The 12227-nt window shown below is 36.2% G+C and overlaps 1 long non-coding RNA gene across 1 annotated transcript; it reads right to left on the bottom strand.

Annotated features, from left to right (window-relative positions):
* Positions 1–702: 702 nt before the first annotated feature.
* Positions 703–2995, bottom strand: LOC134845219 (uncharacterized). Its single transcript, XR_010162729.1, has 3 exons — positions 2859–2995; positions 1388–1432; positions 703–1008 (listed from the first exon to the last, which is right to left on the bottom strand). It is a non-coding gene; the product is annotated as an uncharacterized LOC134845219 (long non-coding RNA).
* Between the last annotated feature and the right edge of the window lie 9232 nt (positions 2996–12227).

Genomic DNA, 12227 nt, shown 5'->3' with positions numbered 1-12227 from the left:
TTGCGACGATTGCGACTCAAAATGGGTATGTTGCGACTTTGCGCGACCGAAGACATTTTAATGCTTCCAAATGAGCTGTTTGAGCGAATTTCCAGCGGTTTATCTAAAAACACCGCTTAAAAACCGCTTAAGATTTGAACGGTTTTTGAGCGGTTTATCTAAAAAAACCTCAAAAAACGCGCAAAGTTTGAACGGTTTTTGAGCGGTTTGTCGAGAAAAACCGCTTAAAAACCGTTCAAATCTTGCGCGGTTTTTGAGCTGTTTTCTCAGATAAACCGCTCCAGAACCGTTTAATTCTTGCGCGTTTTTTGAGTGGTTTTCTTAGATAAACAGCTCAAAAACCGCTCAAACCGCTCGCTATGAAGCAAGATTTTGAGCGCGATGGTCTAAAAAAAACCGCTCAAACCGCTCAAATCTTGCTCCAAAATAGGTGAAAAATCTCGACTCGGGCTTTTAAATATTTTTCTGTGAACAGCAATAGTTTGCTTTTCTCGATAAACTTCAATCCAGACCGGGATATGTTTCAAATTAGTAAAAAAAAACGCCGAGCATGAGTTGTACCAAGATCCCATTTAATCGTGAAAAGGCTTTTTGCTAGGCGTCAGGTCCTTTAGTTATGTAAAAAGTTGTTTTGTTTGAGTTATTTTAAGTAATATTTTCAATAACTTTTTAAATTAGCAATAATTGATAAATTAACGGACATGCAATGGTTGCGCAGAAATCCTTAGACAATGGGATCATCTGAGAAAACACTCTCAACGTCCTTAAGAAGACTCGTCCCATATATCCATTTGTGCTGAGAGCCGCACTTCGCTTCAAGCACTGCCTCGTCAGAATTATCAGCAAAATTAAATGCTATACTCTGTACGAAAACAGTTTGGAAGTCACATCCCAAGTCGAGAAGAATGTCAGCCAGATCTGCGTAGTTGTTGTCCGACAACATATTGTCTTGGAACTCTTGAGAAATCGGTCGCACATAACCCCAATCTCCCATTAAAGGTTGCCCTTCTGAAATTTACAGCTCACAAGATAATTATTTGGCAATTATTTGATAATAGAAACGCATAAGTTCATTTCATATGGTTAAGGAAATTAGGCGGCCGGGTTTATTTGGTCATTTTCAGCGTTCGAAAGAAAAACGATCATTTGCCACAGATACCTTGAAATAAATAAACTGAACAAATGTGAAGGAAATAGAACCGGTATCACTATTTTATATGAGAGCGGTGTATGTTATCCCCGTATGTTATCCCTGTTAAGTGTTGAATTCTTTGGAAATCAATTAGGCCGCAAAAAGGAAAATCATGAAAAGTATTTGTTATAATGATACCTCCTAAGTGAGCTCGAATTAATTCAAAATTTAAGTAGCATCCTCAAATTTTCTCACCTGATGTTGTTACCAGCAGACACATCAGGGCGACTCCAATTGTAGCTAAACATATTTGATTGAATTATTGTTCCGACTTTCGATTCGAAAGTGACGGAATATTTGTGCTCGGGGTGGATTTTTTTTTCTTCAGACAAATTTCGACTTTTTAACTAGCCATTTTTGACGGAATTTTTTTATATCATTCAAAAGGTATTGTTGTCTTGAGCTTAAATTTGAAAAGATATATCACCTGTGATCATTTTTCATAATGTTATGGGGGTTTAAGGATTGCCATTTTGGCCATTTAGAGACAATTAACGCGCGATATAATTCGCGCTATTAACGCTTAAGCGGAGATTTAATCCGTCTTAGAAAACGCTTCAAATTGGTTGAAAGAAGCTTATTTGCCATAATTGATTTGTTAGAAGGAGCGAAATCTATTGTTTTGTACTTAATATGGCGTGTGGGGGGATGATTTTCATAGAAAAAATTCAAATTTTAGAAATAAAAACTTTCGTTTTATTTTTTTTTATTTGATTTTTTTATGTTGTTTATGATATTACTGCTCCATAAAACTTAAAGGCAGTCGGAATATTCAGGGCTTCGCCCTGATACGGGCAGTCTTGTTGTTCCGACTTTCGATACGAAAGTAACGGAATATTTGTGCTCGGGGTGGGTTTTTTTTCTTCAGACAAATTTCGACTTTTTAACTAGCCATTTTTGACGGATTTTTTTTATATCATTCAAAAGGTATTGTTGTCTTGAGCTTAAATTTCAAAAGATATTTCACCTGTGATCATTTTTTGTGAAGTTATGAGGGTTTAAAGATTTGGGACAATTATCGCGCGATATAATTCGCGCTATTAACGCGTAAGCGGAGATTTAATCCGTCTTATAAATCGTTCCAAATTGGTTGAACGAAGCTTATTTGCCATAATTGATTGAATACAACGAATGAAATCTCTCTTTTTGTACTTTATATGGCGTGTGGGGGGATGATTTTCATACAAAATTTCAAATTTAAAAAAAAAATTCATTTTATTTTATTTCATTAAACTTTTTTATGTTATTACTGCTGCTCCATAAACCTTAAAAGGCAGTCGGAACATTCAGGGCTTCGCCCTGATACGAGCAGTCTTGTATTGATTTCAAATCGAATCTTTCTTCGGAAACTTATGTTAAAATAATATTCAAATTAAATACTGCCAGTTTTGGTTTAAAAATGATTCAGCCGCATATGAGGTAAGGTATTCCACGCTACATATGTAATTTATCGATACCAATGGGCAGAACTTGCCGCTATTTGTTCTCAACCGTCCCTTCTTTTAAACCGCCCGGGCCGGTTACAGCTATATTACACAGAAATCAGTATGGCGGTGGCTTTCTATTTTGCTACCATCTAGCTACCACTCCATAGAAGTTACACAAAAAGAGAAATGAAGACCTGGCGGCTAAGAAAACGTAATACATATTTGAAAACTTTACCTACCGAGAAATTCAGCTGCAGACCTCATCCTCGAAAGTTTTTTGAAATAGCTTTTGAGTGAAAACTATAATACTTCACGATCTCTTTAACTTTTCCCCATATTGTTAAAAAGGGTGAGGGGGACTCGTTACTATGTACAAATCCGCAAATGCTCAACCATTGATTTAGTTCATTATAGCGTTGGTTATTCTATGATAGATACCATAGGGGTGAAAAGTTAAAGGGATCCGTATTTCATACCAAACAGTAATTTAACAATTGCTATAATGAATTTCTGTCGATTTGGAAATAATAAAATGTCGATCCTGAAACACTTAAGCATAAGCTTAGTCTATTAGGGAGGTTCGAACCTCAAGCATAGTCTATCAAAACTCACAGACAGGCGGTGTTGAACATTTGTTTATAACTAGCCAGTATAATTATATATAATTATAACCCAGTTCCAACAAATTGAAAGGCCAGACTTCAAAAAATAATTAGGATTTTATTTATTTCCTAACATTTTCATAATGACGCTATTCCGTTTTCAATTTTTTCTGGACCGTGCTTCAATTATGTTTCCTTAACACCACATTTTATCTCCATGAATCAGACAATCTTCATTTGGTCAAACTGAACTAATTTTTAGGCAAATTGCGACCTTGTTCAACGCAAAATAAGTGTTTTTTTTTTAGATGGGGACATTAATCAATGTTTTGAAAGGCTTTCTTTGGCATATATTTTTTCCTTCTCATCGTTGCGGCGTTCGAACAAAATTACGGAAAATTTCTGGTTTCTCTATGATACAAACTTCGAATTTACAATATTAAAATCATAAAATTAAACTTGATATTAAAAAAGAACTTGATTTTAGAACATACTTTTGCAATAGAAGTTTATTTCAACTACTATTTGACGAAAGTGTTGGCGGCTTTATCCTCTCGAAAAACATCGCAAAAATTTCTATAGTTTCTTTTCTTTAGACAGAAATACCAGAGCCGAGAATTTTTTTCAGCTAATTGCGCATCTTTTTGTTGACTTTTTAAAGTTGGAAAAATTTTGTTCTTATCATGTCTGTTTATTATTGAATTTTCATTTACAAGTGATTTTTTGAACAACTTAATTTGATAAGCACTATTTTTTATGTACGAAGATAAGTGATTTTTTATACTGACCATGTCAAGCTGATATATCAACCTTAATATCAACTTACTACAATGTCATAACAATTTTATATCATCTGAATAAAAACGGGTCGACGGGTAATTTTTTCTCGATTCATCAAACTATCAGTAATCATTCTACCTGCTAAAATTTGAAAATCTTAAAACTGAAATTTTTTGAAGATCATTCAGAATTCTAAAACTTTAGTGAACTTGAAGTTTTTACTCTAAAAGGAGTGAACATGAAAACACGGCCCTTTTTATCATAGCCATTTGCAAATACCAAAAAAAACTTTGCTTTAGAACATAAGCAAGAATTACAACAGACACGCTTACGATAGAAGACCTGACTATGATAAATCTGGAATTCGTCATGACAGAAGACATATCTCTGACAGTTTGGTTTTTGAGGTTTTTATCCATGTTTTATGTAACAAAGCGCAGCAGGTTTGTATTTACCGTCAATCATTATTTTGAGCTGTACTGAAAAAAATATATATTTTTTTTCAGGCCATGAAAAAACATTTAAATTAGATTACGAGGCCAAACTGTGCATTTTATGAAGTGTAAGCGGATTCCGCAACAGGCAAAAATCCAATTTGTCTCGGAATCCGCAACCTTGCCATTTTTCTGTGTTGCCACACTGTGTTCCCAAATTCGCGCCAAATACAGGCAACTTTGCGGAATCCGAAACAAAATGTGTGGAATCTAGAACCAGTTGTGGAACTCATGAACAAATAAAAATATATGCGTTAAGTAAACATCAGCTGTCGCGGAGTCCGCAACTGTAAGTGGATCCCGGAAAATTGTATGCTCATTCCGCAAACCGTTAGTGTTTAGCCGATTATATCACAAGAGCTAGAGAGTTTCAGTATAATTTAGATCAATTAGACGAGGGTTTAAGTGAAAAGGTGTTTGAGTGAATCATTCTTATTGGCCGAATGAAGTAGTTCAATATTTAATATTTTGATAAAACTTAGCAAAAATGATAAGACTTCGACTGAAATCAGGCAAAAATTATTAAACTTCAAAAAAGATCATAGAAACGAGAAGGAGATGATTGAGCATTCGTTTATTTGAAAAAAAAAGTGTCTTTTGAGTGCAAAAAGTTAGAACGTATAGCAGCTCACTGTAGATCTAAGTTAACGGATAAGTTTAACCAGTCACCCAGAAATAGACCTCCTGTAAAATATTTGCGGTGCTTAGCATTAGGGCTTATAAATGGAGATTGTAAGAAGTATTTAGAAGAAAAAAACTTAAGGGAAGAGCGAGAGTTGTTGACTGAAAGAAATGAAACTCATTTTAGTTTTTACAGCTCAGCCGATAGAACCGATATTGACCTAAATTTAGATTCACGCGCAAATTGCATATGATCATTAGTATGATTGGGTAAACACTCATTTGTTGAGCTGGAAGAGTCTTTGAGTGAAACTGTTAAAAACAATAGCAAAACTTAGTCTAATGGATAGATAGTTGAGTTTACTGTGAGGAAACTTCAAAAAATTTCCAGGAAACTTCAAAAAATTTCAATAGGCGATTGGTTTCTACGTACCAGGAAGCTTAAAAATTTTAATGTCAGTCTCAAAACATGCAAGAGGAGGTCTAAGTAAATTTTCGGAGAAAAGTCATGTACTGAGCCAGGAAATGGGACCGTTTACCCTTGAGATGAGCGAGGAATTCTCTTTGCTTGAAAAGCAACAGGATTTAGAAATCAAGCAAAGCTAAGTACTAATTTAGCCGAGAACAAACATCTCGGATGCAGATTCAATGAAACTTTTTTTTGCAAAGAGACAGAAGAGAATTTTGAGATTTCTACTTAACAAAATGAGAACGAATTTGGTGATAAGCGGCGATGACAAAACCAATAATTTGGAGTTGAATAATGTGGTTAAAAGCACGTCCAAAAAGTCACACTTCGTTAGATGAACGGGTAAGGAGGAGTCGAAAAGCATATGTGAATTTGACAAGTTTCAGATTATGTAATTGATTATAGGCTCAAATTAAGAAGAGATTAGGAAGTTCGAAAGCACAGCAAGCAAACAAACAGGATTTTTGAGCTAGAACAGAAAGAAACTGATAGTTCTATCAACAGCAAACATCGTATCGGATACGGTTAAACTGAACTTCCGGACTAATTTAAGCTAATATTCGGTTTTTAATTTGAAATGACGAGGGTTAAATTTCGGAGAAATAACTTCTCACTTTATAGAGAAGTCACTTCCCAATTGTCGGATCAACTCAACAGGCGGTTAATTTTCCATGTATAAAAAAGGTGATATACTACTATGTTTTTGCTCTCTATTCAACTGTTGATGATACTTCGTTTTGCTGCCAACCTGTGGAAAGTCTTAAATATCAGTTTTTTGTCTTCCTAATACTAAACAAGGTCAATTTTAGATGAACTGAAATAACAGTTAGTGGTATGAGCGACTTGAACTGTGACTTTTTTTCTGGAATCAGCAAATTATCAGCTTGTAGTCAATCTACCTGCCGAAAATAGTTTGAACAAAATTTGGAGTTTTAGGTCTATTTTGTAATAAAAACTCATTTTTTCAACAAAATGATGTTGGGCACTTTAAAATATTTTTTCGCAAAAACGTCAAAGTCAAAAATTTAAGATTATAATCTTTTCAATGTCACCGTAAATCTTTTCTTTTTAATGGAATATGAATCAATTGAAAACCTTAAATGAACTTGAAGGATCGTAAAAATAGTAAGTAAGCTAGCAACGTATAAGAGTAAAAGAGCATGGCTAGAAAAAAGTTGCTGTTATTTTGATTCTGGCATAAGTTGAAACGTTTAACAAGCTGATATTTAAAAAAATAGAAACAACGAGAAAGAAAAACAAACTGTCTATTGGTCTAGCCAGATATGCTAGCGTCCGAAAAATTTTACTTCAAAGAATTTTTTTACCCAAATTTGCGTTTAAATCGTTTATTTTTTTCTGCCTGTATATACCTGTATTACTGGTCTTCAAATCAACAGAAAATGTAAATTTATGGCGCAATTCTTTGAACCTTCAAATAAATGGCTCCTGAAGCTCGATAAAAAGTATGGAACTTCTTGTTTGCCTTTTTTTAATGGTTCAAAGCTCACAATCTGATAACCCATCTCGGGTACTTTTTTAATTTTTTTTCCAAACGGAGGCTGAAATTTGATGATATTCAAAATTCACACGAATACAACTCAAAACAGAGTAAACATGAAACTGGAAGTATTTTATGTGGTTTCGTCTATCAAAGCGTTCTTTCTGTCGGCACTAACCCGTGAATATTTTCTCTCTCATTCTACTGGGAGCAAAAAAAGCGCAGTTTGCGTGGCTAGCAACCACAAAGAGAAATTGAGTGTGTTGAGTGGTCTAAATAGAGAAGCCAATTCCTTCCAATTAAAAGTTTTTTGCTAAATTTTCTCTGATTCTGGTGAAATTTCGTACGATGTGTTTTTTTTTCTAATCATTCACTGCTTTCGCATAAAAGTTATGAATTTTCGTGGAGCCGCGTTTGGGAAATTTCTTCTACATTTTGTAAGTTACTCAGGTTTTCGGGTTATTCTTTTGATTGAGTTTTCTAACTCTGGCAAAAAAAACTTTCATCAAGAACTGATTGAAAACAAAAGAATACAATTAGCTGAAAACAATAAAGAGCATGAAAACTTCCTGATTTTTAAATTAAAATGGTAATTTATGTTCTCAGCAGGGGAGGATCTAGGATTTTCTCGAGGGAGGGGAGAGGAATTTCAAAAAAATCTAAAACTTTATTGACCTTTTACAGTTTTCTACGCCCCAATCAAAATTTTGAAAAAAAAAAATAGTCCAAAAAGGCAATTCCCCTCAAATTAGTAAATATTGCCGCGTAGGCGCCTTTAGAAACAATTTAGAGTCCTTCAGTAAGCTGCATGTCTCAGAATACTACAAAGGGGGACGATTTGGGTCGGCACGGGGTCGAATTCCTGAAAAGGTAGAGGAGCTAATTGACACGCTAGGCAATCAACATCATGAAATTTAATCAGCGAAAGAAAAAAGTCTTGCCAAAGCGTGAAGAGATCTAAAATGCGGTAAGAAAATTGATCAATTTTATGCCGGAAGAAACCGATGCTGAAAACCGAGCAACGGAACTGGAATGCCAGATAAAATATTGAGAGATAATAGAGAAAGCACAATTGGAAGCTATAATAATGTGATTCCTGCGAATTGCAAAAGGGCTATCAGAAGGTCTTATCATTCCTATCGAGGGTAGTCTATTTTTATTATCTCCCCACATTCCAGACTATGTTATATTGTTGAGCGAAGCTTTTTTTGCTACTCAAGGCCGTTTTTTGCGTCCAGAACTTTCACGTGATACCACTATTGCAGGCAAATATGGTCAGGCTGTGATAGACCTGAAGCTAGAGGTCAAGTGAGAGCTTGTCTTCCATGGCATGGGATCGAATACTCGATCTGGCGATTTCAAGGAAGTTGAACGAATAGCTAAAGAAAAACAGAAAGCGTCTAGTTGAAGCAAATAACTTAAAAACCGAGTAGGAAAAATCAAAAAATCTCTTCTCTGTGGTTAAGCGCTGCATCTGTATCGGAAATCGCAAAAGTTTTCTTGAAATCTTTTTCCACCTGTTTCCAATTGTTTGCGTTAAAATTTTAGGGTTTTTTCTCAGATGACTAATTCATCGCAATCAGTGTTGCCTTTATTCTTAAGGCCGCAACAGGCATTTGACGCCGCTTTTTATCTTGATCTGATTCATCGACCAATTTTCCTGAAACATTTCAACCAAGTAAAAACAACTCCGTTTCAAATGAGCCACAGCGCAATATACATATGCTGACTAGATTCCAAAGTGGGGTGCAGAATTAGCATGACCAAGTCAATTTTTGTTTAGTAGTTTTTTATTTCTTTTTAGGCGCCTGAATCTTCTGTTGGCGGTTGAGGACGAAATAGCGATGCGAAAACCCAGGACAGACGAGGAGTTGGACACTAGTGTAGAGACAGTGGACTCCATGGTCATCGACTTCCGACAGTTCCTCGCGGACACCTTCCGAGGACCTGTGGATGACATTGCAGCACCCAAGCCGCCCTCTTCTAAAGTGGGTCATTTATGTTCAATTAGAAAAAGAGCTTCTTTAACTACTATTTTTTGCGTTCTTGTTGAAGTACAGAATCTTTCCATTGTAGCAAAATCAAACAGATCTTAATGCATTAGAGTTAATTTTGAATTTGATTTTGAATTCATTTACCGGCTGCAGTCAAAAGTTATATAATTTTAATTTTAAAATCAAAATACTTCACAAAAATAATTATGAACCATCAATTTTGTATATTTGTGAAACTTGTATTAGTACGATTGAAGTTTTTGCCAACGTTTTCTGTATGTATAGTTTTTAGAATTTTTTTAGGCGAAAACTGCAAGTACCAAAAAGAAACCTCAACCAAGACGACAATCACTAGTATCCATCCCCACTTCTGGTGAAAAACAGACCGGCGAAGGAGGCGCAGGGGGGTTGAGACTACCTGCAATCACTGGCTCCTCCTCCATTCTGCAAGAGAGGTCTCAGATGAGTCAGAGCAAACTGGGGGGCAAGGGAGCAGGGTCGGCAAAGGGGGATAAGCCGCCCACTTACATGCGAAAATTTTCCGCGAATGGTGAGTCAGTTACTTGGATTTAAATAGAATTCCTATTTTTACAATTGTTCTACGTGTTATTATGGTTAAACGCGCAAAGTTACCATGAAAATGAATAACAAATCTGTTCATAAGTCTATTCTGATTTTCGATAGAGGAGTTTTTTTGAAAAAACTTTCAATGCTCTAAGAAGAGATCTTGATGTTTTTACTTGCAAAATGTCCCTTTTGCAATATTGTCGCTTTCGATATGAAAAAATAATCAATGTAAAAACCCAAATCACAAAAAAGACCGAAAAAGAACCATTATTTACCAAAAAAAGATAAAATTTTCAATCATTCTGATCAGGGGCGGATCTAGGATTTTCTCGAGGGGGGGGGGGTTTCAAAAAGAAATCGAAAATTTTGACGACCTTTTTTTTAGGTCGACCAAATTGATTTTCTGAGCTCTCCCAAAGCACTGTTTTGCCCCTATTTTGGCAAAATTTTCTGCGCCGCAGGCAAGTTTTTGAAAAAAAACAGTCAAAAAAGGCGTTTTTAGGCACTTTTTGGAAAATTTTGACCAAAAAATTGCGTTTTTTCGGCGCGCGCTCCCCCTCAAAATTAGTATATATTGGCGCCCAAGGCGCCTTTAGAAAAATTTTAGGGTCGGTCGGCCAAAAGTGGATTTCTTAAAAAGTACCAAAGGGGGGGCCCTTTGGCTCGGCAGGGTGTCGAATCCCTGAGGGGGGGGGGGGGGGGGGGGGAGGGAAGAAGCGTCCGCTTCCCCACCCCCCCCCCCCTCAAATCCCCCCCTGATTCTGATGCAAGATACCATTAATCTGTGGTAGTTGATACAACGGTGCGTCCAGTATTTTACGATTTGAAAAGATTGAGTAGCCAACTTTCGTTTCAGCAAGGAAAGCTTCCTTTGCTTCTCAAAGGGAATCAATTTTCACTGAAGGATCGAGCGAGAAAAGAAAGTCATGGTGAATATTTATTTTTACTCTTCATCTCAATCGGAAGGATAGCTTGAACAATTTTTAGGTGAAATTTTAACATTTCAGGGAAGCTGGTCCAAAAGATATGACCCAGATAGATGAACTGAAGAAAAAAGAAGATGCAGATAAAAAACAAACATCTCTTCAGGTATGTTTTTGGTCGATTGCTTCCGAACTGTTTCAAACTTAAATTGGGGAAGAATTCTATAAATCTAACTTCAATAAGTGCTGAAGTTTTTGACTGTCAACTCAAACTTGTTTTAGATTGTCGAGCCTGAAACACCGTCGAGAAGTTAGTTTCTTGTTTTGCTTTTATCAATTTGGTGATTTTGGGGGTGAAAAAAATATAGTTCATTTTGCTGTGTTTTAGTTCGCAGAAAGTCTTCATTCACCAGTCAAATGTTAGACACTAAATTGAAAATCTCGAAGTTTTTTGGTTGCTGTTAACTCTTAACTGTTAAATTTTAGGCAAGACAGGAGACATTCATTGCCAGAAGAGCTTCTCAGAGGTAAGCTTCGCAAAAAAACAATCCGCAGATCATTTATGTAGTCATTAGCAAAAATCAATTCGATCAATTTAATCACAAAAAAAATCATTAAATTCTTCAAAAAATCGCATTATTCATGCTGAGTTAGAACTCATGGTCGCACCACTGGTCGCACTCATGGCCTCACTGGTCGCACCAGATGAGTTAGGACCGATGTGGTTAACTCATAGAGTAATTTCGGATAGGGTACACCGTCTGCTCGTCACGCTATCTTATTTTCGGCCGGATAGATTCGTGCAACTTCTTAGTCTAATACCGATCCTAATCTTACTCTTATACTATCTAGTCTCAGGGTGTTTAACTAGTCTCTGCTAGGCTCAATAGATCTAGGGTATACTGGTTTATTGCGTTGGCAGTGAAAAGAAAATTAAGTTCTCAATTTGTGTTAATTGAATCAGAAAAAAAATGCACTTTCAGAGATGAAGTCGACCCAGTTTGTGACTCAGAAAAAATCATCGAGTCACCATTTGATAGACTCCCCCCTTCTCCAGCCGAAGGGGCGAAGAGACAGTCTGAATGAGTCCCCCCGTCCACCTGTTCAACTGTCCACTCTCTATCCAACCACGAATGAGTTCGCGGCACAGCTGCTGAGGATCCGACATCCGGACGACAAACAGGAGTAAACATTGATAGAGTTTTGGATCTATACACCATGTCGACTCTCTTTAACTATCCCTTCCCTTGTAGGTACCTGGTAACGAATACCACCCTCCCCCCATTGCAAAAAATGGGGGGATAGTTAGAGAGATCCACCACATTCCAGCCCACTGAACTCTTTTCATGGCTCCAAGTTTCTACCAACCAGGCAGAAAAAAAAAGATAAAATAAACAGAAAAAATAGCTTTTTTTAAGCAAAAATTGATTTGAACAAAAAAATTCACAATTTATTAGAAATGTCTTTCAAAACACGTAGAAGTTTTTCAAAAAAATGGATATGTTTCACTTTCAAAATTTGCTGCTGATTTTCAGAGACTTTTCAGTTGAGCATAAATCGGAGCGTGAAAAGTATTTTCGTCACGTGGGAGACGTAGACAGGAAGTTCTTCCGCTCGGAAATTGACTGCAGTGTGAAGAACTTCTTCCGAATCAGCGAAA

This window comes from Symsagittifera roscoffensis, chromosome 4 (assembly GCF_963678635.1).
Source record: "Symsagittifera roscoffensis chromosome 4, txSymRosc1.1, whole genome shotgun sequence".
NCBI lineage: Eukaryota > Metazoa > Xenacoelomorpha > Acoela > Convolutidae > Symsagittifera > Symsagittifera roscoffensis.
Note: the sequence above shows the minus strand (reverse complement) of the source record. Positions and strands in the feature narration are given on the sequence as shown.